General features: G+C 43.8%; 1 protein-coding gene across 8 annotated transcripts in view; it reads left to right on the top strand.

Annotated features, from left to right (window-relative positions):
- PTPN3 (protein tyrosine phosphatase non-receptor type 3) overlaps window positions 1–25882 on the top strand; it is a 1297151-nt gene that overhangs the window by 918675 nt on the left and 352594 nt on the right. The gene's annotated exons all lie outside the window — the stretch shown is intronic.

Here is a 25882-nt window from a genome sequence, read left to right on the forward strand (position 1 = left end):
GTCTAGATCTGAGCAAATGACATCCACATTTTACAGTGTAATACCCGGCATGCCCTAGATTTACTCACTGTAGACTTAACCCCATAGGGACACAGCCGTATTTCACCTTAAGGACCAGGCCATTTTTTGCAAATCTGACCACTGTCACTTTAAGTGCACATAACTTTAAAGCGCTTTGACTTATCCAGGCCGTTCTGAGATTGTTTTTTCGTCACATATTGTACTTCATGACAGTGGTAAAATGAAGTCAAAAAAATTATTTTTTTTGCACAAAATACCACCTAATTTACCCCAAAATTGCAAAAATTAGCAAATTTCAAAGTTTCAGTTTCTCTACTTCTGTAATACATAGTAATACCCCCAAAAATTGTGATGACTTTACATTCCCCATATGTCTACTTCATGTTTGTAGCATTTTGGGAATGATATTTTATTTTTTGGGGATGTTACAAGGCTTAGAAGTTTAGAAGCAAATTTTGAAATTTTTCAGAAATCTTCAAAATCCCACTTTTTATGGACCAGTTCAGGTTTGAAGTCATATTGTGAGGCTTAGATAATAGAAACCTCCCAAAAATGACCCCATCTAAGAAACTACACCCCTCAAGGTATTCAAAACTGATTTTACATACGTCGTTAACCCTTTAGGTGTTGCACAAGAGTTATTGGCAAATGGGGAAGAAATTTGAGAATTAGATTTTTTTGTCTAATTTTCCATTTTAACCCATTTTTTCCACTAACAATGCAAGGGTTAACAGCCAAACAAGACTGTATCTTTATTGCCCTGACTCTGCCGTTTACAGAAACACCCAATATGTGGCCGTAAACTACTGTACGGCCACACAGCGGGGCGTAGAGTGAAAGGTGCGCCGTTTGGTTTTTGGAGGGCTGATTTTTATGGACCGGTTTATTTACACCGTGTCCTGTTTCAACCCCCCTGATGCACCCCTGGAGTAGAAACTCCCTAAAAGTGACCCCATTTTGGAAACTATGGGATAAGGTGGCATTATTTGGGGGACTATTTTTAGGGTACATATGATTTTTGGTTGCTCTATATTACATTTTTGTGAGGCAAGGTTACCAAAAATTGAGATTCTGAAATTTCATCTCCATTTGCCATTAACTGTTGAGGAACACCTAAAGGGTTAATAAAGTTTGTATAATCAGTTTTGAATACCTTGAGGGGTGTAGTTTCTTAGATGGGGTCACTTTTAGGGAGTTTTTACTCTAGGGGGGCATCAGGGGGGCTTCAAAGGGGACATGGTGTCAATAAAAAAGGCCATCAAAATCGGCCTTCCAGAAACCATGTCGGTCCTTTCCTTTTGCGGCCTCCCTTTTACTGATACAGCAGTTTACGACCACAAATATGGCATTTCTGTAAACTGCAGTATCAGGGTAATAAATATTAACTTTTGTTTGGTTGTTAACCCTTGTTTTGTTACCGGAAAAAACGGATTGAAATGAAAAAGTGCCAAAAATTGACTTTTTGGCACAGTTTTCATTTTTTTTTTTTTTAACCGTGTTAATCTGGGGGGTTAGGTCATGGGATATTTTTATAGAGGAGATTCTTACGGACGCGGCGATACCTAATAAGTCTACTTTTTTTTTATAATTATTTAGGTTTTTGACTATATTATCCTTTTTGATACCCAAACATTTTTTTGGTATCTCTAAAGTCTAGGTGTCATTTTTTTTATTTATTTTTTATCTGATTATCTTATGTGGGGGCTCATTTTTTGCGGGACGAGCGGACGGTTTTTCTGGCACTATTTTGGGGGCTATATGACTTTTTGATCGCTTGCTATTAAATTTTTTGTTATGTTTGGTGACAAAAAAAAATCTTTTTTTGCACTTTTTTTTTTTTTTTGGACCGTGTTAATCTGGGGGGGTTGGATCATGGGGTATTTTTATAGAGGAGATAATTACCGACGCGGCAATACCTAATATGTATACTTTTAATAAATTATTTTAGTTTTTTTGGGTGTCTCAAGTCTGAGAACCATTTTTTTTTTATCCCATGTCAGTCCTAAATTGGGATATAAATTTAGTACTCCATGGAAGTGTGATACTACCTGAAGCAACCAATAATGCAGAGGCCCGGATGATCGGGGCACGTGTCACATTGAGTTGTGGTGTCCTTCCGTATCCCCCTCCTGTGACACACTCTGCACCTTTTTTGGGTTCGTCCCTTCTTTCCAGTATGGGGGACCACACCTGGAAAGTGTTGGCCAGGGACGATCCGGGCGCCTACAGTTCCCGAGGTACTCCGGCCTGCTCTTTCCCGGTCCGAAAAGATCAGGGCCTTGAGGACTGCCTCATAGAACTGGAGGAATGTCCCTGTGCTGCCAGCGCTTCGGGATAGTACAAAAGAGTTGTACATGGCAACCTGCACCAAGTAGACCGCAACTTTTTTGTACCATGCCCGGGTTTTGCGCATGGCGTTATATGGCTTGAGGACTTGATCAGAGAGATCAACTCCTCCCATATACCGATTGTAGGCGACGATACAATCGGGCTTGAGGACCGTTGCCGCGGTACCTCGCACAGGGACAGGGGTGATGCCGTTACCATGAATTGTGGACAGCATAAGGACATCCCTCTTGTCCTTATACCTGACCAGCAACAGGTTTCCAGTGGTAAGAGCACGTGTCTCACCCCTGGGGATAGGTACCTGGAGGGGGAGGGCAGGGAGGCCGCGTTGATTTTTCCGCACGGTCCCACAAGCGAACGTGGATCTGGCGGCAAGGGACTGGAACAAGGGGATACTGGTATAAAAGTTATCCACGTAAAGGTGGTAACCCTTATCCAGCAGTGGGAACATAAGGTCCCACACAAGTTTCCCGGTAACACCCAGAGTGGGGGGACATTCTGGGGGTTGAATCCGGGAATCTCGCCCCTCGTATATACGAAATTTGTAAGTGTACCCTGAGGTACTCTCACAAATTTTGTATAGCTTCACGCCATACCTCGCCCGCTTGGTGGGCACATACTGGCGGAAAATGAGTCTCCCCTTGAACGCAATGAGAGACTCATCAACCGCGACCTCTCTTCCAGGTACATAGGCCTCCATGAATTTGGCCCCAAAGTGATCGATGACCGGCCGTATCTTGTACAGACGGTCATGGGCAGGATCACCTCGGGGGGGACATGCTGCATTATCGGAATAATGCAGACATTTCCGGATGGCCTCAAACCGGGAGCGTGTCATGGCCGTACTGTAAAGTGGGGTCTGGTATAGGACGTCCCCACTCCAGTACAGCCTGACACTGGGTTTCTTGACCAGGCCCATATGCAGCACGAGGCCCCAAAATGTCCTCATTTCGGCTGCACTGACCGGCGTCCAGCCACCGGGCCTGGCCAAAAAGGAGCCCGGGTGTTGAGCGACGAACTGTTGGGCGTACAGATTCGTCTGCTCCACCATCAGATTTACCAGTGGGTCACTGAAAAAATGACGAAAAAAGTCATATTCAGTGTAGCCCACTGTGGAAATCTGGATTCCTGATTGGCCTACAAAATCAGGAATCACGGGCTCGTATCGCTCTGGGCTACACCAGACAAATTCACCGGCAGGGTGCTCCGGTGGATTTAACTGGTGGGCCGGGAAACCAGTACGAGCCCCAGAGCTGCTCGTACTAGGCTGGGCCACAGGGTCCCTAACATGGCGGTCCCCTTGCTCGCCTGGCGGCGTCTCCGCCGCCTTGGGGGCTCATCATCATCGCTAGATGATGAGGAGGATGCGGATGACAACAGGAATGTGGGGTCATCCTCATCCTCACTGGGACTCTCGGATTCGGAGGCAAGCTGGGCGTATGCCTCCTCGGCCGAGAACGTCCGGCGGGCCATAGGGGAGTGTGTGTCTGCGTGTATATGTGCGTGTGTGTAACTCTTTATTTTGTGTGCGTGTGTGTGGGGGCACGGGTGTTCACGAACTCACCCTAAAACTAAAAAAAAAAAACTGACTAAAAAAAAGGCCAAAAAATGTGGGAAAAAAAAATTCAAAACCGCTGATCAACCGTCCGAAGTTGATCAGCGGTGGGGTGTGCGATGCGCTAACAGTGGCCGGACACTAAGAGTGCCGGCCACAGTCAGCGTACACAAAAAAAAAAAATCCTGCACCCCAAAAAAGTGGGGGAAGAGGGGAGGGGGGGCAGGGGGGGGCAAGTGGCAGCACCCCTGGGGGGTCTAGGGTCACACAGCTGTGCTGTGGACCCCAGACACCCTAACTAGGGTGATGCAATGAAAAGTAAAAAAACTAACTTTCCCTTTTTTTCCCTGCCTAACCCAAACTTTCCCTAGCTGTCCCTATGTACCTGATGGGGGGGTGCTGGTGGCAGAGATCGGGTCCTGGGGGCACAGATCGGGTGCAGGCAGCGGCAGCAGACACGTGCAGGCAGCTCCTCTCTCCTCCGGCTCCGGAACACAAAAGGAGGAGGAGAGGAGTGCCTGCCTCTTTTGAATCTGCCGCCGGACCGCCCACTGACCAATCAGAAAGCGATCCTGAGTGGTGATGTCACCATCACCACTCAGGATCGCTGGATGGTGATTGGTGGAGTGAAATCACACCACCATCACCATCCTGTTCCGGGTTATCGGGTCTTCAGAGACCCGAATAACCCGGAAACGCAGAAAACCGCAGGTCTGAATTGACCTGCGGTTTTCTGCGATCGCCGACATGGGGGGTCACAGGACCCCCCGGCGCATTTGCCCCAGGTGCCTGCTCAATGATTTGAGCAGGCACCGGGTTCCGATCACCGCCCGCCGAGCGGCGGTGATCGGAACCATTCATGACGTACCGGTACGTCATGTGTCCTTAAGTACCAGGACATCATGACGTACCTGTACGTCATGTGTCCTTAAGAGGTTAAAGATTGCCTAGTGATGGCAAAGTATTAAAGGCGTTCTAGAACCTAAGACATTGGGGACATAGCTCTAGGGTCTGATAGGTTTGGTTCCTCTATCTCGAAAACAGGGCCCTCAAAGCTAACGAGAGCGTGCCACACATGTGCGGCGTGCTCTCCATTCACTTTTACGTTTTTTCGGAACTCCCATAAAAATGAAAAGAATGCGGCCCCTCCAACCTTTTTTTTTAACCCCTCCAGCGCTATTGTACTATGCATTCTGTATTCAGAATGCTATTATTTTCCCTTATAACCATGTTATAAGGGAAAATAATAATGATCGGGTCTCCATCCCGATCATCACCTAGCAACCGTGCTTGCGGATGCTTGCGATTTTCAGGCAGCCCCATTCACTTCTATGGGGCCTGCGTACAATATAGAGCATGCTGCGATTTTCACGCAACGCATAAGTGATGCGTGAAAATTACCGCTCATGTGCACAGCCCCATAGAAATGAATGGATTCAGTGCGGGTGCAATGCGTTCACCTCCCACATTGCACCCGTGCGGAATACTCGCCCGTGTGAAAGTGGGGCTGCGTGAAAATCGCAAGCATCCGCAAGCAAGTGCGGATGAGGTGCGATTTTCACGCACTGTTGCTAGAAAGACGATCGGGATTTTGTAGGTTCTGTATGATATCCAGTGGATATTTGCCCACAGAGATTACAACTAGGCTTGTAGATCTTATAGACTCCTAGATTGCCAAAACTTGCTCCCCAGCTGGTTCCATAAAAGTTCAATTGGTAATGAATCTGTCCACCATGCTGACCAAGGAAGTGTCATTGACAACTGTAGTCAGGCACACTTCAATTACAGACATCTAGAGCACATACAGGTCCTTCTAAAAAAAATTAGCATATTGTGATAAAGTTCATTATTTTCTGTAATGTACTGATAAACATTAGACTTTCATATATTTTAGATTCATTACACACCAACTGAAGTAGTTCAAGCCTTTTATTGTTTTAATATTGATGATTTTGGCATACAGCTCATGAAAACCCCAAATTCCTATCTAAAAAAATTAGCATATCATGAAAAGGTTCTCTAAACGAGCTATTAACCTAATCATCTGAATCAACTAATTAACTCTAAACACCTGCAAAAGATTCCTGAGGCTTTTAAAAACTCCCAGCCTGGTTCATTACTCAAAACCGCAATCATGGGTAAGACTGCCGACCTGACTGCTGTCCAGAAGGCTATCATTGACACCCTCAAGCAAGAGGGTAAGACACAGAAAGAAATTTCTGAACGAATAGGCTGTTCCCAGAGTGCTGTATCAAGGCACCTCAGTGGGAAGTCTGTGGGAAGGAAAAAGTGTGGCAGAAAACGCTGCACAACGAGAAGAGGTGACCGGACCCTGAGGAAGATTGTGAAGAAGGACCGATTCCAGACCTTGGGGGACCTGCGGAAGCAGTGGACTGAGCCACCGTGTACAGGAGTGTGCAGGAAATGGGCTACAGGTGCCGCATTCCCCAGGTCAAGCCACTTTTGAACCAGAAACAGCGGCAGAAGCGCCTGACCTGGGCTACAGAGAAGCAGCACTGGACTGTTGCTCAGTGGTCCAAAGTACTTTTTTCGGATGAAAGCAAATTTTGCATGTCATTCGGAAATCAAGATGTCAGAGTCTGGAGGAAGACTGGGGAGAGGGAAATGCCAAAATGCCTGAAGTCCAGTGTCAAGTACCCACAGTCAGTGATGGTCTGGGGTGCCATGTCAGCTGCTGGTGTTGGTCCACTGTGTTTTATCAAGGGCAGGGTCAATGCAGCTAGCTATCAGGAGATTTTGGAGCACTTCATGCTTCCATCTGCTGAAAAGCTTTATGGAGATGAAGATTTCATTTTTCAGCACGACCTGGCACCTGCTCACAGTGCCAAAACCACTGGTAAATGGTTTACTGACCATGGTATTACTGTGCTCAATTGGCCTGCCAACTCTCCTGACCTGAACCCCATAGAGAATCTGTGGGATATAAGGAAGAGAAAGTTGAGAGACGCAAGACCCAACACTCTGGATGAGCTTAAGGCCGCTATCGAAGCATCCTGGGCCTCCATAACACCTCAGCAGTGCCACAGGCTGATTGCCTCCATGCCACGCCGCATTGAAGCAGTCATTTCTGCAAAAGGATTCCCGACCAAGTATTGAGTGCATAACTGAACATAATTATTTGAAGGTTGACTTTTTTTGTATTAAAAACACTTTTCTTTTATTGGTCGGATGAAATATGCTAATTTTTTTAGAAATTTGGGTTTTCATGAGCTGTATGCCAAAATCATCAATATTAAAACAATAAAAGGCTTGAACTACTTCAGTTGGTGTGTAATGAATCTAAAATATATGAAAGTCTAATGTTTATCAGTACACTACAGAAAATAATGAACTTTATCACAATATGCTAATTTTTTTAGAAGGACCTGTATATTTGTTTTTCACATATTCCATTTATTAAATGATTATTATATATATATATATATAACACTCCAATGGATAAAAATAAGTGAACCATTATTCACCCAGGTGGTGCAAAGTTTCGGCTCTACACTTGAGCCTTTTTCAAGCCAGGTTTTCAGGCTTGAAAAAGGCTCAAGTGTAGAGCCGAAACATTGCACCACCTGGGTGAATAAAGGTTCACTTATTTTTATCCATTGGAGTGCCGCTCGTTTTTCTGGATTTATACCTTGGGGTAAGAAGCCTATTCCCCTTGGGACGTGCACCCTAATTTTGTTTTTGTTTGCATCAGTGCCGCCATTTTCCTTGAACTATAAATATATATAAATATATATATATATATATATATATATATATATATATATAAAAACAAATGTTTTAAAAACAAATTGTTGCAATTTGTTTATTAATTGCAATTTATTATACCAAATAGGATGCTATTTTTTTCTTTTTATTTGCTTCTATCTGCCAATTTGTTCAAAAGAGACTTTGAATGCATTTGTTCACAGGAATTTTGGATTTTTATTGTGCACATTACTCAAGGCACCCAACCCCCACAATCTCCATCTATTGTTCTCCAACAAGGCTAGTGGGGGAGGCAGCATGTAACTTGAAACCTGTAGAACAAAACTTATTTTCAAAGACTTTGATTAACATTCAAGCTGGACTCCTGGTGGGGGTGGCAGCACAAAAACTGTACGATTGTGTAACTTATTTTTGTAGATATTTTGCAGGTAAAATGTATCCTAGCCAGTCCATAATCTCTAAAGGGTTAAAAACTCAAGTAGCAATTATTGCCCAGATTGTAATGGGTGATCGGCTAATTCTTTATGCTTGATATGTGGAGTGATCTGTATAACATCTGCTATATGTCTCTTATGGTGGGTTCATAATAGGAAGATATACTGGGTTGTGCACTTACCCCCTCCCCCTCCTGTGAAGATGCTGGATGTTAGATAGATGCCGAGGTTCTTATCTTGCTCTGTATCAAGCATAAAGAATTAGCCGATCACCCATTGTAGAACGATCTGGGCAATATTTGCTAAGTTTTTAACCCTTTAGAGATTATGGACTGGCTAGAATACATATACCACATGCCCTTCTGCCCATTCATATTAAAAAGCAGGTTTCATTCATAGAATACAGCTTAGTCAGCCAATCAGAGAATTTTATCTGATGACCTCATGACCGTGAGAACTTTTCTCTGATTGGCTGAGTAAGCTACAGTATATTCTATTGCTTTTCAATGTGAATGGGCAGAGAAGGGCATGTGACTTGTGAAACCAATAAAAACACATCTCGTGGTATAAAAGGATCAGCCTGGAAAGAAAATGTCAGTCTCTTTTTGTTTTGAAGCTGAGATGCTGCTTTTTTTTTTTTTTTTTTTTTTTTTTTATTGATTTTGGGTGTTCTGGAGCATCCCCCTGACCTTCTGTCATATTGTCTATTAACCCTTTTTTCCATCACTGTTCTAGCTCATCAGGGGCTGAAGCGTTGATGCCGAAGGGGGACAGTGATTTATATGGAGTGTACAGTATGTTTGCTTATGAGGTTAAAATAGATAGATAATAAAATGGATAAGTGGATGTGTAGAAAATACTTTCTTGATATAAATGTATGTCTTCAGGTTACCAAGAGATGGGCGCTGCTGCCCTGGTTCACTGTTGTGAAGCTCTAGCTACATCAGAAACCCCAGTGTGGGGTGGACATAGGATATAGTGATGTTGCGGTAAATCTTATATGATGCCGCATATAGAGAACTTGTGCTTGAAATACCACTTACAGGGGCATATAATTACGTCTGAAGGATATAGAATGTCTGGTAGGTTATTAGCCTGGTTGTCTTACAGGTGTTTCTGGGATTGTGCGTATGGCTGTTCATGTACAGTAATTTGGCAGGTAGCCGTTCTTATGATGGAAAATCCTGTGCTATAATATAATGCGCATCCTATGCTATAATGCATAGGCATACACATGGATAAATATTTTGCCACTCCTTGATGTCACGTGCCTGCGCCGCCTACTTTATGAATGAAGCAGGCGGCGCAGGCAAGTGACGTCAGCGAGTGACGCGCCGGCCGCCCGGCCTGCATTACAGCACCTAGGAATAGGATTTAAGGTACGATTAGCAATATAGGAGTGAGGGGGCATATCTAATACATTTTAATTGAATAAGATTTAATATTAGTATACTGGGGGCGGGGGCGGCAGCGGCGGGGGGGGGGGGGGGGGGGGTTGATCGAGCTGATCCGTGGATGGCACAGTTAAGGGGGGGGGGTCTGTGGATGCCACTGTTAAGGGCTGGGGGGCTGTGGATGCCACTGTTATGGGCTGGGGGGCTGTGGATGCCACTGTTATGGGCTGGGGGTCTGTGGATGCCACTGTTATGGGCTGGGGGGCTGTGGATGCCACTGTTATGGGCTGGGGGTCTGTGGATGGCACATATATAACAGTGCCACCCACAGATCCCCCCTGTAACAGTGCCACCCACAGATCCCCCCCTGTAACAGTGCCATCCACAGATCCCCCTGTAACAGTGCCATCCACAGACCCCCCCCTGTAACAGTGCCATCCACAGATACCCCCCCTGTAACAGTGTGTCAGTCATCCACAGATCCCCCCATAACAGTGTCAGTCATCCACAGATCCCCCCATAACAGTGTCTGTCATCCACAGATCCCCCTATAACAGTGTCCATTATCCACAGATCCCCCATAACAGTGTCCGTCAGCCACAGATCCCCCCATAACAGTGTCTGTCATCCACAGATCCCCCCATAACAGTGTCCTTCACAGATCCCCAGTAATAGTGCCACCCACATACCACCATTAGTTCCAAACCCACCAAAAGCACACCTTTTGGTTAAAAATAATTTTTTTCTTATTTTCCTCCCCAAAAACCTAGGTGCGTCTTATGGGCCGGTGCGTCCTATAGGGCGAAAAATACGGTATGTACAAAAAAATCTATAGCTGTATATGCAATACCTATTTTTAGTTTAAAAAAATTATTTCAAATATACTGGGACTGGGTGGCTCAGTAAGGTGTTGAAACCTCAATATTCATAGAGCTTTTGATGTCAGTTCCTGCACGCAATCGAATACAGTGCACATTTGCACATTGGTCTATTACAGTGGTCTATTGTGCTTGAACTACAAGTGCCAGCATATATTATTAATAGAAGTGCAGCCTATCCAGAGCTAACTATATATATATATATATATATATATATATATATATATATATATATATACATAATTTTTTATATATTTAAAATGGGTAAATAAATACTAAATTTTTCAACCAAAAATTTGTATATGTCAGATTGTGCTAGAAATATTGTCTGGGGGAGCAACATTCCCTGAAACCATAATGCATGCTGAAAAACATAGATGTGCTGGATACCAAGCAGTCTCTGGCTGCAACTTGTAACTCTAGATAGGCTGCACTTTTATTAATGATGCGTAGTACTGTTAGGAGTGAATGGAAGGGGGTGGCGAGTGCTTGGTGGCACTACTAACTCACTCCTTATATCTGTATATATGTTTTATTCTTTAAGTATATTTTATGCACAATCTATATTATTGCATTCATCTGTATTTTTATTCCTTAGGTGTATATAGATATATTTTTTTTTATTTCTCTTTTTATGAATTCTGGATAGGGTGTACACTGGAGGTATTTAGATGCAAATCGTGGTGCATATGCTAATGCAGCCCTTCATTATCACATGTTTGGCTGTTTGTGAACAAGTGAGGGAGTCTTAGGCTACAGTATATGGTGTAACTTTACACCCTACCCCCCACTCTCAACCTTGATGTTACTGTGGCTATGAACTAATTGTGACAGATCTATGCAAATCATGTATCGGACCTATTGGACCATTCATTTTTATGATTTTTGTAAATATTAATTGTAAGCATTTATTTTATGATGGAATGGTCTATTGTGGGGAAACTACAAGTGCCAGCATATATTATTACTGTATTACTTTTAATACAATAGATTTGTATTAAGGAGAGCATAGTTTTGTTTAAAAAACAAAAAACAAACAATGATATTATAATATATTTAAAATGGGTAAATAAATACTCAATTTTTCAACCAAAAATTTGTATATGTCAGATTGTGCTAGAAATATTGTCTGGGGGAGCAACAGTGGTCGAGCTTCTGAAACCTGTGGATGAGCAGCTGTTGTGACACCACAAGTCTCAGCATTCCCTGAAACCATAACGCATGCTGAAAAAAATGGACGCGCTGGATACTAAGCAATCTCTGGCTGAAACTTGTAACTCTAGATAGGCTGCACTTTTATCAATGATGTATGCTGGCACTTGTAGTTCCACCACAAAAGACCACTACATCATAGTGATAAAAGGACAACCTGTAGTTCTGGATAGGGTGCATTTTTTTTCAATAATTTATGCTTACACTTGTAACTCCTCTGTGCATTACCGGATTTGAGAAAGTTGAAATCGCAATGCGATTAATTCAAGTTCTATGAATTGCATTGCGATTTCAACTTAGGGCTTCTGCCGACTTCCGTGCTCATGGAGCGTCCCCATCACCATGGGAACGGCTCCATGCTAGAATATACTGTCGGATTTGAGAAAGTTGAAATCGCAATGCGATTAATTTGAGTTCTATTAATCGCATTGTGATTTCAACTTAGTCCTAGGCACAACATTGTGAGCCGGAGCTATTGTACAGTACTGCTCCATGCTAGATCTGTACTGTATATCAGATTGAATTTGCTGCCATGCAGCTATATTATTGGTTTGATGTTTTCACCGGTGCAAGATACCATGAATAAATAAAATGAAATAAAATAAAATAGTATAGTGTACAGAGACCAACAGGGCAGACAATAGGGTGACTGGGACGCAGATTTTTTTGTGGTGAAGTGTTAGATAATAGTGATGTTGCAGTAAATCTTATATGATGCCGCATATAGAGAACTTGTGCTTGAAATATCACTTACGGGGGCATATAATTACGTCTGAAGGATATAGAATGTCTGGTATGTTATTAGCCTAGTAGTTCTTTTTTTTTTTTACTAAGGGTACAGGGATGTTTGTGTTTTTGTACACGGTATATTATTTTTGATGTACTGTAGTTCCAAGCGGGTCCCGGGTAGTTCCAAGCACCATCTGGTGTTCACTCAGCAAAATTGCACCACCAAGTGCTTCGAGTTCACAAATGAAATTCACTATCGTTACGCGCTGATGCGAGTCTGCAGGGAGCGCTAACGATGATACAACTGTACTAAGAAAAACCATATGATGATCAGGAGCTCACTACCAATCAATATACAGAAAGGAGCTTTTCCCTGCAATGTGAGGAGCTGCAAAACTAGTTCACACATACAGTACTGACCACAGAAAGGATACGTATCCCCAACACCCAGCAGGACTATAAGATTCCTGAATTCACATGTTCTGAATCCAATGTGGTGTACCTCATTATGTGCAAAAATGTCCCACTCAGGGTATTTATGTGGGGGAAACAGGGCAGACACTCAGAGCGAGGATAAGGTCTCACCGTCATACTATAAAGGAGAAAAAGACAAACATTTTGGTGACCTTACCATAACATTACAGACCTCCAAGTATTAATATTAAAGGGTAATTTCAAATCCCAAAGGGCTAGACGAGTTTGGGAATACACATTTATGACTTTCTTTGACACACTCAACACAGGACTGAATTTATCTTAAGGTTTTATGCCCTGCTACAAAATCTGAGGAGAAAGAAGTGTTGTCTCCTCTCTAAACTCAGAGAATAACAAACTTTCACACAAGCTTATCTGTAAACTAATTAAGGACTCTTTCTCCAAGACCATTCTTCTGTTTCTGTTTTGGCGTTTTGCCAATTTATTACTCCACCTTTCTGTTCTTTCCTGTGTATATCCATGTTTCCTTAGAGATTTTTTTCATTCCTGGCCTGAAGAAGGGACATCAGAGTCTCAAAATCTTACCTTATAACATCATATATTTTAGTTAGTCATTAAAGGGTATCAAATTACAATATTTTATATTGTTTCTCTTTTGGAGAGCATTAAGACTACCCCAAATGGTACCAATCAAACCAACATCTCATCCTGCAAAAAATTAGACCCTAATTGCCCCCAAAAAAATAGCTCTCAGAACATGGAAACACAAAAACAAGATTGTATGCTATTCAAAAATGCTTTCACTGGGTAAAACGTAACAAATATATAAAAAAATAGACACATTAGGTATCACCGCGTCTGTATCAACCTGTTCTATAAAAATATCACATGATATACTCTGTAAAAACAAAATAAATAGAAACTATGCCAGAACAGTCATTTTTTGTAACCTCGCCTTAAAAAATGCATAATATTGAGTGATCAAAAAGTCATGTATACCCCAAAATGGTACCAATGAAAACATCACCCCATCCCACAAAAAATGAACCCCCACATAAGACAATCAATGAAAAAATAAAAACTAATGGCACCCGTAACCCAATCCTTCAAAATTTGCACTGCAAAAGCCATATGGCGCTCCTTCCATGCCTGCTATGTGTCCATACAACAGTTTACCACCACATATGGGGTGTTGCCATATTCAGGAGAAAAGGGGTAACAAATATGGGGTGCTTTTTCTCCTGTTACCCCTTTGTGAAAATCAAAAATTTGGGGCTAAAGCAAAGCAACATTTTATTGGAAGAAATTAAACTTTTCATTTTCACAGCCAATTGTTTCCAAATTCCATAAAACGCTTATGGGGTCAAAGTGCTCAGTGCACCCCTAATATATTCTTGAGGTGTGTTGTTTACAAAATGGGAGTCACTTTTTGAGGTTTTACACTGTAGGGGTATGCCAGTGTCTCTTCAATTACAAAATAGTGCACAAAAACCATTCTAGCAAAATCTGCCTCCAAAAACTATATGGCACTCCTTTTCTTCTGGCCACTACCATGTTCCCCGACAGAAGTTTACTACCGCATATGAGGTATTTATGTAAACTGCAGAATCAGAGTAATGTATATTGAAGTTTATTTTGCTGCTAACCCTCTGTGGTGTTGCAATAAAAAAAAAATTGATTAACATAAAAATTCTACCAAAAAAAGGCTTTTAAAAATTTTACCTCCATTTTCTTTTAATTCTTGCAGAGCACCTTAGGGGTTAACAAAGTTTGTAGTTTCCAAAATGAGGTAATTTATGGGTGGTTTCCATTGCATAAGCTCCTCAAAATCACTTTATAACTGAATTGGTGCTTACAAAAATCATTATGGAAATTTTCTTAAAAATATGAAAAAATGCTTCTAAAATTCTAAATCTTCTAATGTCCTAAAAAAATTAAATGAAATTTACAAAATAATGCCAACATAAAGTAGACATATGGAAAATGTAAAGTAATACCTATTTTGTGACGTATCACTTATCTGCCATAAAAGCAGGGAAATTCATATTTAGAAAATAGTGAATTTTTCAAAATTTTCTCAAAATATGGGATTTTTTATAATCAAAAGTAAAACATATTGACTTAAATTTATCACTAAGGGGGGGCGGAGCTTGCGCCGGTCAGAGATGGCCGCACTTTGCTGAGCTCCGGCACAACAGCTGTCTACAGCACTCGCTATCATAAGCTATCAGCCTCAGCATGGTGAAGATCGGTAACCCCAAGATCGGTGAACACCCGAATATCCACAAGATCCATCCTGCTAGCGGCGAGATGGATAAATTTCTTAAAAAGGCGGCCTCCTCGTTTGTGGCGCGGGATTCCAAGATGGCGCCGACTCAGCCTGCACAGTCTCACAGAGCCAACGCGCAGGTTAGGTCCGATGAGGACAGCGATGCTGGCTAGCCGCAAGGTAAAGGGACTCTCCCTATAACCCGGCACTATTTAAAACATGCCCTGTGTAAAGCCATGGAACCGATCCTCAGCGAAATCGCTGCTATGCGCCAAGACATGAGGCAAGTTGGGGACAGGGTGGAGGCACTTGAGACTCACCAGGCCATGGTCCTAGAACACCAGAAAGCCACATCCAGCATCTTTCAAAAGTGCAGCGCTTACCTTAATGAACTGCATAATGCCCTGGAGGACCAGGAAAACAGGGGGCGCCACAACAATCTCCGCATACGAGGGATCCCTGAAACAGTAGCCCCAGGAGATGTTCCAGCTGCAGTTAAACATCTTTGTATTTCACTCCTGGGCCCCAAACTTTACTCCTGATATAACACTGGAGAGAGCCCATAGGGCACTACGCCCCAAACCTAAACCAGAAGACCCTCCAAGGGATATAATCTGCAAATTTCTCAATTTCCAAGTCACGGTTGCTGTGCAAGAAGTGGCAAGGAACCGTCCGGAAATTATATTTGAAGGGGCACAAATATCCATCTATCAAGATTTAGCCCCTTCCACGCTTAGAAAACGCAGGATCCTGAAACCCCTGACAGAATGGCTGCGCTCTAACAAGATCCAATATAAATGGAACTTTCTGTTTGGCTTATCTTTTTCCCAGGGAGGACGTCGATTTAATATCCTGTCGCATTCTGATTTGGATGAAATGTATTATGTCTTGCAAATTCCTCCTTTCCAGATTGATAATTGGGACTTGTTCCAGAACATTGCGGCTCTTCTAGAAGTCCCCTCCATCACTCCCTTTACCCTGATGCAAACCCCTAAAGCCCACAAAGCTGGTAAAAGAGGAAGACAACTGACCCCAAAGAGACTTGCACAAGATCGGTGATTCCTCCTAGGGTGGTCCCTAATCACCATGATCCATTAACTGGGACCTTTTTCCAAAGCCCTTACCACACATCCTAGGATCAGCCGTTAGCTGACACTTGAATGGTTGGAGAGGCTGCAGTGAAGTCTGGAGAAGTCTTATCTAATTGGCATATGTTATTATCTGTCTGACTCCACTACGTCTTTTTCCACGCTTTCCCCTTTCCCTCTGCCTCTTGTCTTCACTTCTCATATCCTTCTGGATTGTCTTTTATGTCCAACCTCTTATGGTCACTTTTTGCCTAGCCCTCTGCCACTAGTCAGTTTGCCTTTCCATGAATATTCAACCCTTTCTTTTTATCTTAGCTAGTTTACTATCCCATATTGGCTGCCTATTAATGTGCTAGACGGTACATAATCAGGTCTGTGGACCTCATCCCCCCTCATGATGACTAGCGTAGGGGTGACCCTATGTCTGAAATGTTTATTCCTTGTTCTAATGTTTTCCTTTTTTCCCCGGTTTGACCTAAGGTACATAATACTTTTGCCAAATTACTGTAGAGGATGTTGTACTGACTTACGGATCCAATCCTTTCTTCCGGATCGGCTGACTCGCACCTTACCAGTAAGTGCTCTCCCCTGGGGGACTGACACACTGATGCGCTTCAACCCCCATGCACCACACGATTATGGCTGATCTTCAAATTGCCACCTATAACGTGAGGGGTTTTAACTCCCCATCTAAGAGAAGCCAAATCTTTGCAAAACTACGCAAAGAAGGATCAGATGTGTTGCTTCTTCAGGAGACACACTTCAGGTTCAACCACTATCCAAACCTGGAATTCTCACACTATCCTGTGTGGTTCCATTGTGGTGGGAGTTCGTCGGCATCCGGGGGTGTAAGCATTGGCTTTAAGAGAAAAGTTCCCTTTAAATACTCTGAGCATATTCAAGATCCTGAAGGGAGATTTCTCTTGGTGAAGGGGACTATAGGTCCTCAGACATACCCTGTATGCCCCCAACACCAAACAGACTTCCTGGTTCTCTAGCATTTCCCAGACCATTGAGTCTTTCAAAGAAGGTATTGTGGTACTGGGTGGTGATTTTAACATTGCGCTTGACCCACAATTAGACTCATTCTCCCATAAATCAGTTCACTCACTGAGCTCATTAAGACGGGTAAGAGATGTCCTATGGGGCCTGCATCTAGTAGACTCCTGGCGTACTCTGCATCTTAGTGATGTAGACTACACCTTTTTCTCACATGTCCACAATACATACCATCGCATTGACTACCTATTTGTTTCCAAGGAGCACCTCAAATACTGTCCAACGGCCAGAATTGGTTCTATCCATATATCTGACCATGCGCCTGTTTTCCTTTCAGTTACATCCTCTGTACGCAATACCTCATGTTTTAACTGGCGCCTCAATGAGTCAATTATAGGAGATCCCAACACTATCACTAGAATTTCCTCTCTATTAGAGGAGTACTTTAAGTTGAATACTCACCCGTCTCTCTCTTTTCAGACCCTTTGGGACGCTCACAAACCCTTTATAAGGGGACACTTTATTAGCATAGGATCATTCACTAAAAAACTTAGAGAAAAAAAATATAGAAACCCTGCTCGCCAAAATTAAAAAAAACTTGAGACCCTACACAAACGTTCCTTAGCTGATTCGCATCACCAGGACCTTTCTAGTTTTAGAGCGGAACTGAAAGCTTTATTGGAAGCCAAATCCGCTAAATACTACCTGAACTCACAGCATAAATTCTATGCTCACGGAGATAAGACTACTAAATTCCTGATGAATAGAATTAAGGCGAGAAGAGATAGCAACTATATACACTAGCTAGCCTCATCCAAGGGAGAGATACTTTTTTCTACAAATCAAATAGCCAACCAATTTAAACTTTTTTATGAGGAGTTATACAACATCCCTCCACCCCCATCCTCTGATTCTCATCAGTCTTTAATTTCCTCCTTCCTGGAGCGAACACTCTCCCCACGCTTACTGAACCTCAGAAGATCACATAATGATAAATTGTGAGAGTGCTCATCACAGGGCATCAAGGGTAATAGCCCCGAAATTTCATAGGTAGAGCTGAAAGTAACTGCCAATACAAAACAGCCCCACAGGGTATAGCTCCTATAGTATAGAGCTACCAACCATATAGTACATAGCACCGCCGTCGGTATGGAAAAGGGTCTGAAGCCTTATGTGATTTGGTGCCCACTGTGACCTCAGAGATTTGCATTCTGTATGCGTTAGTCATACTCCATCGTATTTCACTGCCAAGTGACCGTATGTACTCCGCCATTCGGCATTGCTTTATCTATTTTCCTTTATATTAAGTATGGGTCTGATGTCTTTACGTAATTTTCGAATGCAATTTAAATTACGCATCATTATCGAACGGGGCCTGCTTCATGTTTATGGGCTCCGTGTCTGAATTATACCTACCCCTTATTACCCCCTGATGATCCCACTTTGTGGGTGAAACGCGTCGGGGTTGTGGTGTATCATATTTATATCACATAATTATCGTATTAGTGTGTCTATGTCCGTGTGTTTGCCTGCGTATTTTATTTACTAGGTGGACCCTGTACCTCCTGGCGGTCCGTCACGAGGGTTGTATACAGTGGACACCTCTTTTTTCTCCTTTTTTGTCTGTGCTAGTCATCCGTTGGGGGGCCACTCTGACACTAGCTTCTCTCCACCTGTCACCTAATTAGGGTTAGACAGGAGGTGAGGCTAGGCTCGAGGACAGGGAGTCCCCACCACCAGGGGACATCCCTGGGCAGAGGATCAGATTAGGGTAGCAGTGGTAGGGACATCTCCCCCACCACTTACATAGTGTATCTAACTGTGTCGTGGCCCTACCCGAATGACTATGTATAGGTTAGTCTTTTATTCTCATTAAACTTAGCTATCCAATTATTGAACAGGGTACCATTGCTGGACTTTTTTATTACTGCATTATGCCACGCCAAACAAACCTCCTCTCCTCTCCTTTTACTTAGCACCGACGCTGAAAAAGAGTTTGACATAATTAATTGGACATATTTAACCGCCTCCGGACCGCCTAACGCAGATCTGCGTTAAAGGCAGTGCTGCGCAGACTGACGCATATACGCGTCATCTCGCGAGACGCGAGATGACGCGCTTAGCCGGCCCGCGCATGCGCAATGCGGGCCGGCATTTCGTCAAGGGGGGGTCACGTCATCAGCTTGCCAGCCAATGATCGCAGCTGGCAAGCTGATGATTTTTAAAAAAAACAATCAAGTGCCAGATAACAGATCATATTAGTAAATATGATCTGTTATATGGCTGCCCTGCTCCTCTGCTGGTCCTTTTGGTCGGTTGGATCCAGCAGAGGAGCAGGCTTCACAGTGAGTAGCACCAACACCACACTTTAGCCCCAGATCACCCCCTGCACCCCAATTAACCCTTTGATCACCCCTTTGATCGCCCCTGTCAATCACTAGTGAAAGGAAAAAAGTGATCAGTGTAAACTGTCAATTATTTTTTTCACTGGTATTGACTGTTAGGTTTTAGGGATAGTTTAGGCCCCTTGGTTAGGTAGTTTAGGGATCGGTTAGCGACCAGCCCACCGCACCGCAGTCACTGATTCGCTAATCAGCATTTGTACTTTTATAGTATCTGGAAGTGATCAAAACTGATCACGGTCAGATCTATAATAGTATTAGTGTCACTTTAGTTCGCCCTCCACCCAAAACGCAGTGTTTGCCTGATCAGGCCTGATCGGTCGCCCACACGTGCGTTCGCCCACACCCGCCCCACCGCAGTGACAAAAATTTTTTTTTTTGATCACTGCACATTCACTTCACACGCGCTGCGGCGATAAAAAAATCTGTTTTGATATTTTTTTATCAACCGCAGCGGCCTCCGGTACTTCGCTAGCCTCCCATTTGTAAGACAGGCTTGCTTTTTTTCCTTGGGTAGTCTCAGGGAATACCCCTAAATTTAGTTGCCCAAATTTCAAACTGGGGGTATTCTTCTGAAGAGGCCTACAGGCTTCTGACCCAGTCGGATGAGGAATGGGAACCCTCATCTGACGAATCTAGCAGGTCAGAATATGAACCTGTAGAAAGCAGTGGCTCTCTGACCCAAAGTTCGGACGAGGAGGCTGAGGTCCCTGATAGCACCAGGCGTACCCGGCCCCGTGTCGCTAGACCACAGGTTGCGCAGGATCCGCTTCAAGGGCAGCAGAGTGGGGCTGGCGCTGTAGGATTACGTGGTGAGGCATACACCAGCAGCGCAGCCCTCCCTGGACCTAGTACCAGCACTGCCGTACAACCTAGTGAAGTGGCGAACACCAGAAGGGCAGTTGAAGCTGGTACGGTGGCACTAGCAGTAGTTACCCCGTCGCAGCCACCGCAAAGACGGGTTCGTAGACCCCCTAGAATCCCTGAGGTGCTGGCAAACCCTGATTGGCAGTCCCCCAACTTCAGCCGCACACGTAGTTCCCCCTTTCACCGCCCAGTCTGGAGTTCGGGTTGAGACAGCTCAGATCAGTTCTTTTTTTAGCTTTTCTTGACTGCGGAGCTCTTAGACATAGTCATGGCCGAAACAAACAGGTATGCCACACAATTATAACCGCCAACCCGGGAAGCTATTATGCCCAGCCTTTCCGGTGGAAACCAGTCCAAGTTTCCGAAATTAAAATTTTTCCGGGCCTTCTCCTCAACATGGGTCTAACTAAAAAGCATGAATTGCGGTCATATTGGTCCACGAACCCAATTCATCACATGCCCATGTTTTCTGCTGCTATGTCCAGGGCACGTTTTGAGGCCATCCTGCGTTTCCTGCACATTAGCGACAACACCACCTCCCGTCCCAGAGGCCACCCAGCTTTTGACCAGCTCCACAAAATTCGGCCCCTCATAGACCATTTCAACCAGAAATTTGCAGATTTGTATACCCCAGAGCAAAACATCTGCGTAGACGAGTCCCTAATACATTACCGGTATGGGGTCAAATTGTATAAGCTCTGTGAAAGGGCCACAGGCTATACCCACAAATTTTGGATCTATGAGGGAAAAGATCAGACCCTGGAGCCGGTCGGTTGCCCTGACTACCTGGGGAGCAGTGGGAAGACAGTCTGGGACTTGGTGTCACCCTTATTCGGCAAGGGGTACGATCTTTATGTGGACAATTTCTACACAAGTGTGGCCCTCTTTAGGCATTTGTTTCTAGAACAGATTGGCGCCTGTAGTTCGCGCGGGCTTTCCCCTACGGCTCGTTACCACCTGTCTTGCAAGGGGGGAGAGGGCTGCCTTGTGTAACGAAGAACTGCTCGTGGTGAAATGGAGAGACAAGCGTGACGTTTACATGCTCTCCTCCATTCACGCAGACACGACAATACAAATTGAGCGAGCAACCCGTGTCATTGAAAAGTCCCTCTCAGTCCACGACTATAACCTTCACATGGGAGGGGTGGACTTCAATGACCAGATGTTGTCTCCGTATTTAGTTTCCCGCAGAACCAGACGCTGGTATAAGAAGGTGTCTGTATATTTGATTCAATTGGCTCTGTATAATAGTTTTGTTCTCTACAGTAAGGCTGGGAGAACTGGATCCTTCCTCAAATTTTAGGAAGAGATCATCGAGAACCTCCTGTACCCTGGAGGTTCAGTGGCCCCATCCACCAGTGTAGTTAGCCGTCTACACAAGCGACATTTCCCCAATGTCGTTGCCGGTACCTCAACCCAACTGTCACCCCGAAAAAGAGGTTGTGTCTGTAGCAGGAGTGGAATAAGGCGTGACACCCGCTATTTCTGTCCTGACTGTCCTGACCACCCTGCCCTATGCTTAGGGGAGTGTTTCCGGAAGTACCACACACAGGTACACCTAGCATAGGGATCACATCTCACCAGGACAGGCACACAGGGCTATTAGGGCCCATTCACATACAGCTGCTGCAAACGTCTCCTTTCACCTGTGACAAAGTGCATAACGCACTTCGCCACATCTTTGGGCGATTTGCGCTTTGCACATTGACCCATGGGGAAGGAGAGGTTTGTTCTATAAAGGTAAAAAAAAACAAAAAAAAACACCAGTAAGCAAAAAGGTTAATTCTCAGTTAAAAAAGTTAAAGTTTATATGTTCTGTTCCAAAGTTAATAAAATTATTGCGTTGCAGCCTGTTTTTTTTTTTTTTTTTTTACCTTCCAGGTGGACCAACCGATCGACTAGCTGCAGCACTGATGTGCATTCTGACAGAAGCATTGCGCTGATGTCAGATTACACGCAAGTCGGTGTATGCGGCGCTGCAAGACGAGATTTCTCCTCTGCAGTAAAAGATAAGTTTGCCAAGGCATACGAGCTGAGGAGGAGGCGGTGTTCCTATGCTTTGGCAAACACTTTGTATATAAAAAAATTAATAAAATCGCGGCAATGATTTATTCATCCATATCGATTGATGTGAATGGAGAAATCTGGTTTGCCAGGGCATACGAGCTAAGTGGGTATAGATGTTGGGCGGAGCTCCTATGTCCTGGCAGACGCCTTTCCCCTCCTTTTTTTTTTGGGCAGAGATTTTTTCACCCACATTGATCGATGCAAATGTAGAAATCTGTGCTGTTCATTTTTTTCTTTCAGCCCAGAGGCTGAACGGAAAAAAAAAAATCTCATTACCTGTATGCTCAATATAAGGAGAATAGCAGAAACTCCTAATGCTGGCCATACATGTAATGATTGCGGAGACCCTCAAATGCCAGGGCAGTACAAACACCCCACAACTGACCCCATTTCAGAAAGAAGACACCCCAAGGTATTCGCTGAGGGGCATATTGAGTCCATGAAAGATTTAAATTTTTGTCCCAAGTTAGCGGAAAGTGAGACTTTGTGAGAAAAACCAAAAAGAAAAATCAATTTCTGCTAACTTATGCCCAAAAACTCGCCAGGCCCCTCATTGAATACCTTGGGGTGTCTTCTTTCCAATTTGGGGTCACATGTGGGGTATTTATACTGCCCTGGCTTTTTAGGGGCCCTAAAGCGCGAGAAGAAGTCTGGGATCCAAATGTCTAAAAATGCCCTCCTAAAAGGAATTTGGGCACCTTTGCGCATCTAGGCTGCAAAAAAGTGTCACACATGTGGTATCGCCGTACTGAGGAGAAGTTGGGGAATGTGTTTTGGGGTGTCATTTTACATATACCCATGCTGGGTGAGATAAAGATCTTGGTCAAATGCCAACTTTGTATAAAAAAAAAAAAATGGGAAAAGTTGTCTTTTGCCAAGATATTTCTCTCACCCAGCATGGGTATATGTAAAATGACACCCCAAAACACATTCCCCAACTTCTCCTGAGTACGGCGATACCAGATGTGTGACACTTTTTTGCAGCCTAGGTGGGCAAAGGGACCCACATTCCAAAGTGCACCTTTCGGATTTCACCGGTCATTTTTTACAGATTTTGATTGCAAACTACTTCTCACAGATATGGGCCCCTAAATTGCCAGGGCAGTATAACTACGCCACAAGTGACCCCATTTTGGAAAGAAGACACCCCAAGGTATTTTGTGATGGGCATAGTGAGTTCATGGAAGTTTTTATTTTTTGTCACAAGTTAGTGGAATATGAGACTTTGTAAGAATAAAAAATAAAAATAAATCATTTTCCGCTAACTTGTGACAAAAAATAAAAAGTTCTATGAACTCACTATGCCCATCAGCGAATACCTTAGGGTGTCTACTTTCGAAATGGGGTCATTTGTGGGGGTTTTCTACTGTCTGGGCATTGTAGAACCTCAGGAAACATGACAGGTGCTCAGAAAGTCAGAGCTGCTTCAAAAAGCGGAAATTCACATTTTTTTACCATAATTTGTAAACGCTATAACTTTTGCCCAAACATTTATTTTTTTATCAAAGACATGTAGAACAATGAATTTATCGAAAAATTTATATATGGATGTCGTTTTTTTGGAAAACTTTTACAGCTGAAAGTGAAAAATGTAATTTTTTTGAAAAAAATTTTGTTAAATTTCGATTAATAACAAAAAAAAGTTAAAATGTCATCAGTAATGAAATACCACCAAATGAAAGCTCTATTAGTGAGAAGAAAAGGAGGTAAAATTCATTTGGGTGGTAAGTTGCATGACCGAGCAATAAACGGTGAAAGTAGTGTAGTGCAGAAGTGTAAAAAGTGGCCTGGTCATTAAGGGGGTTTCAGCTAGGGGAGTTAAAGTGGTTAAAGCAAGTTTTGTTGGGCTTTGGCTTACCTGGTCCCTTTGTTCCAGTGACCTGTCACGAGGGTGTCAAGAGCCACGTCTGACTCCGTTATACCCGGGGTCAGGAAGTCGCAGCAGGTGGCTGCACGCTCTATGTCTAAAGATCATGCTGCTGCTTAATGATTGCTTTCTGTGTTTGCCTTGCAATCCTTTTTGTCTCACTCAGGGATCCGTAGCTTCTTCTCCTCAGCTGTTTCTTGTCTGTCACTCCTAACCTCCTTATATTCTCCTCTCCCACTTCTCTGGTTGCCAGATATAGAGCTTTCTGCCTGGACTTCTATACTGACGAGCTGTGTAGCTGTGATTCCTGGTTGTTGTTCCAGAGCGTTACCCTCCAGATCCCTGTTGGGCTTTTGTTGTCCACTGTTGTTCCCCACCTGGGATTATATGTTTTGTCTGTATTGTCTGTCCTCTCCTTGGTGTTTTCCTTTAGTGTTAGTGGTGCGGACTAGTGTTCCCAACGCCCTATTCACTACCTAGGGATCCTATTTCTGCTTTGACAAAGCAACTACAAGGCCTGTCTTTGGAGGTGGCAGGATTGAAGGCATCGGTCCTCCAGCAGCAATTGCAGCAGACTGCAAGCCCAGCGGTTGCTATGGGTAACCAGGTTGCTGCGGAACCCAAGGTGGTTCTTCCTGACAGATATTCTGGGGGAAGGGACAAATTTGTGACATTCCGTGAGGCCTGTAAGTTATATTTTAATCTGCGCCCTTACTCCTCTGGTAATGAAGAACAGCGGGTGGGGATTGTTACTTCCCTGCTTCAGGGGGACCCGCAATCCTGGGCGTTCTCTTTACCCACTGATTCCCATGCTCTCCGGTCAGTGGATGAATTTTTTTGGAGCCTTGAGTCTCATATATGATGACCCTGACCGAGTCGCCCCGGCTGAGTCGAAATTACGGCGACTCCTACAGGGAGAGCGGCCAGCAGAGGAGTATTGCTCAGAGTTCCTTAGGTGGGCGACGGATACCCAGTGGAACGACCCGGCTCTCAGGAGTCAGTTCTGCTCTGGGTTATCTGAAAGGGTTAAGGATGCACTTGCACTGTATGAGACCCCCCTTTCCCTTGATGCTGTTATGTCCCTTTCTATCAGAATAGATAGACATCTTAGGGACAGATTGAAAAATACTGAGCAATTGGTAACCCCTCCGAAGCAGCAGTTAGTCTGTACAGACCTAGAAGAGCCTATGCAGCTAGGAGGAACTACTCGTCAGACCCGTCCTCCTGAGGCTCGCCGTAGGCGTGGGGTTTGTTTTTTCTGTGGGGGGAGGGGTCATTTCATTAATGTCTGTCCTTCCTTTCTCAAAAACAAAAGACCGTCGGAACCACTAACCCCAGGCTGTGTGGAGGATGTCAGCCGGGGGGTATACGTTTCCTCCATACGAACATCTCAATTTGTGTTGCCAGCGGTTATTGTCTTTGGTGTTAAGACGGAGACTATTTCTTTCTTTCTAGACAGTGGAGCAGGGGTAAATTTGATAGATGCCCATTTTGCCCGCACTATGGGTTTGTCTCTCTGTACGCTACAGAGACCTATTCCCATATTCGCTATTGATTCTGCTCCTCTGTCTCAGATAAACCTCACTCACATTG

This window comes from Bufo gargarizans, chromosome 5, assembly GCF_014858855.1.
Source record: "Bufo gargarizans isolate SCDJY-AF-19 chromosome 5, ASM1485885v1, whole genome shotgun sequence".
NCBI lineage: Eukaryota > Metazoa > Chordata > Amphibia > Anura > Bufonidae > Bufo > Bufo gargarizans.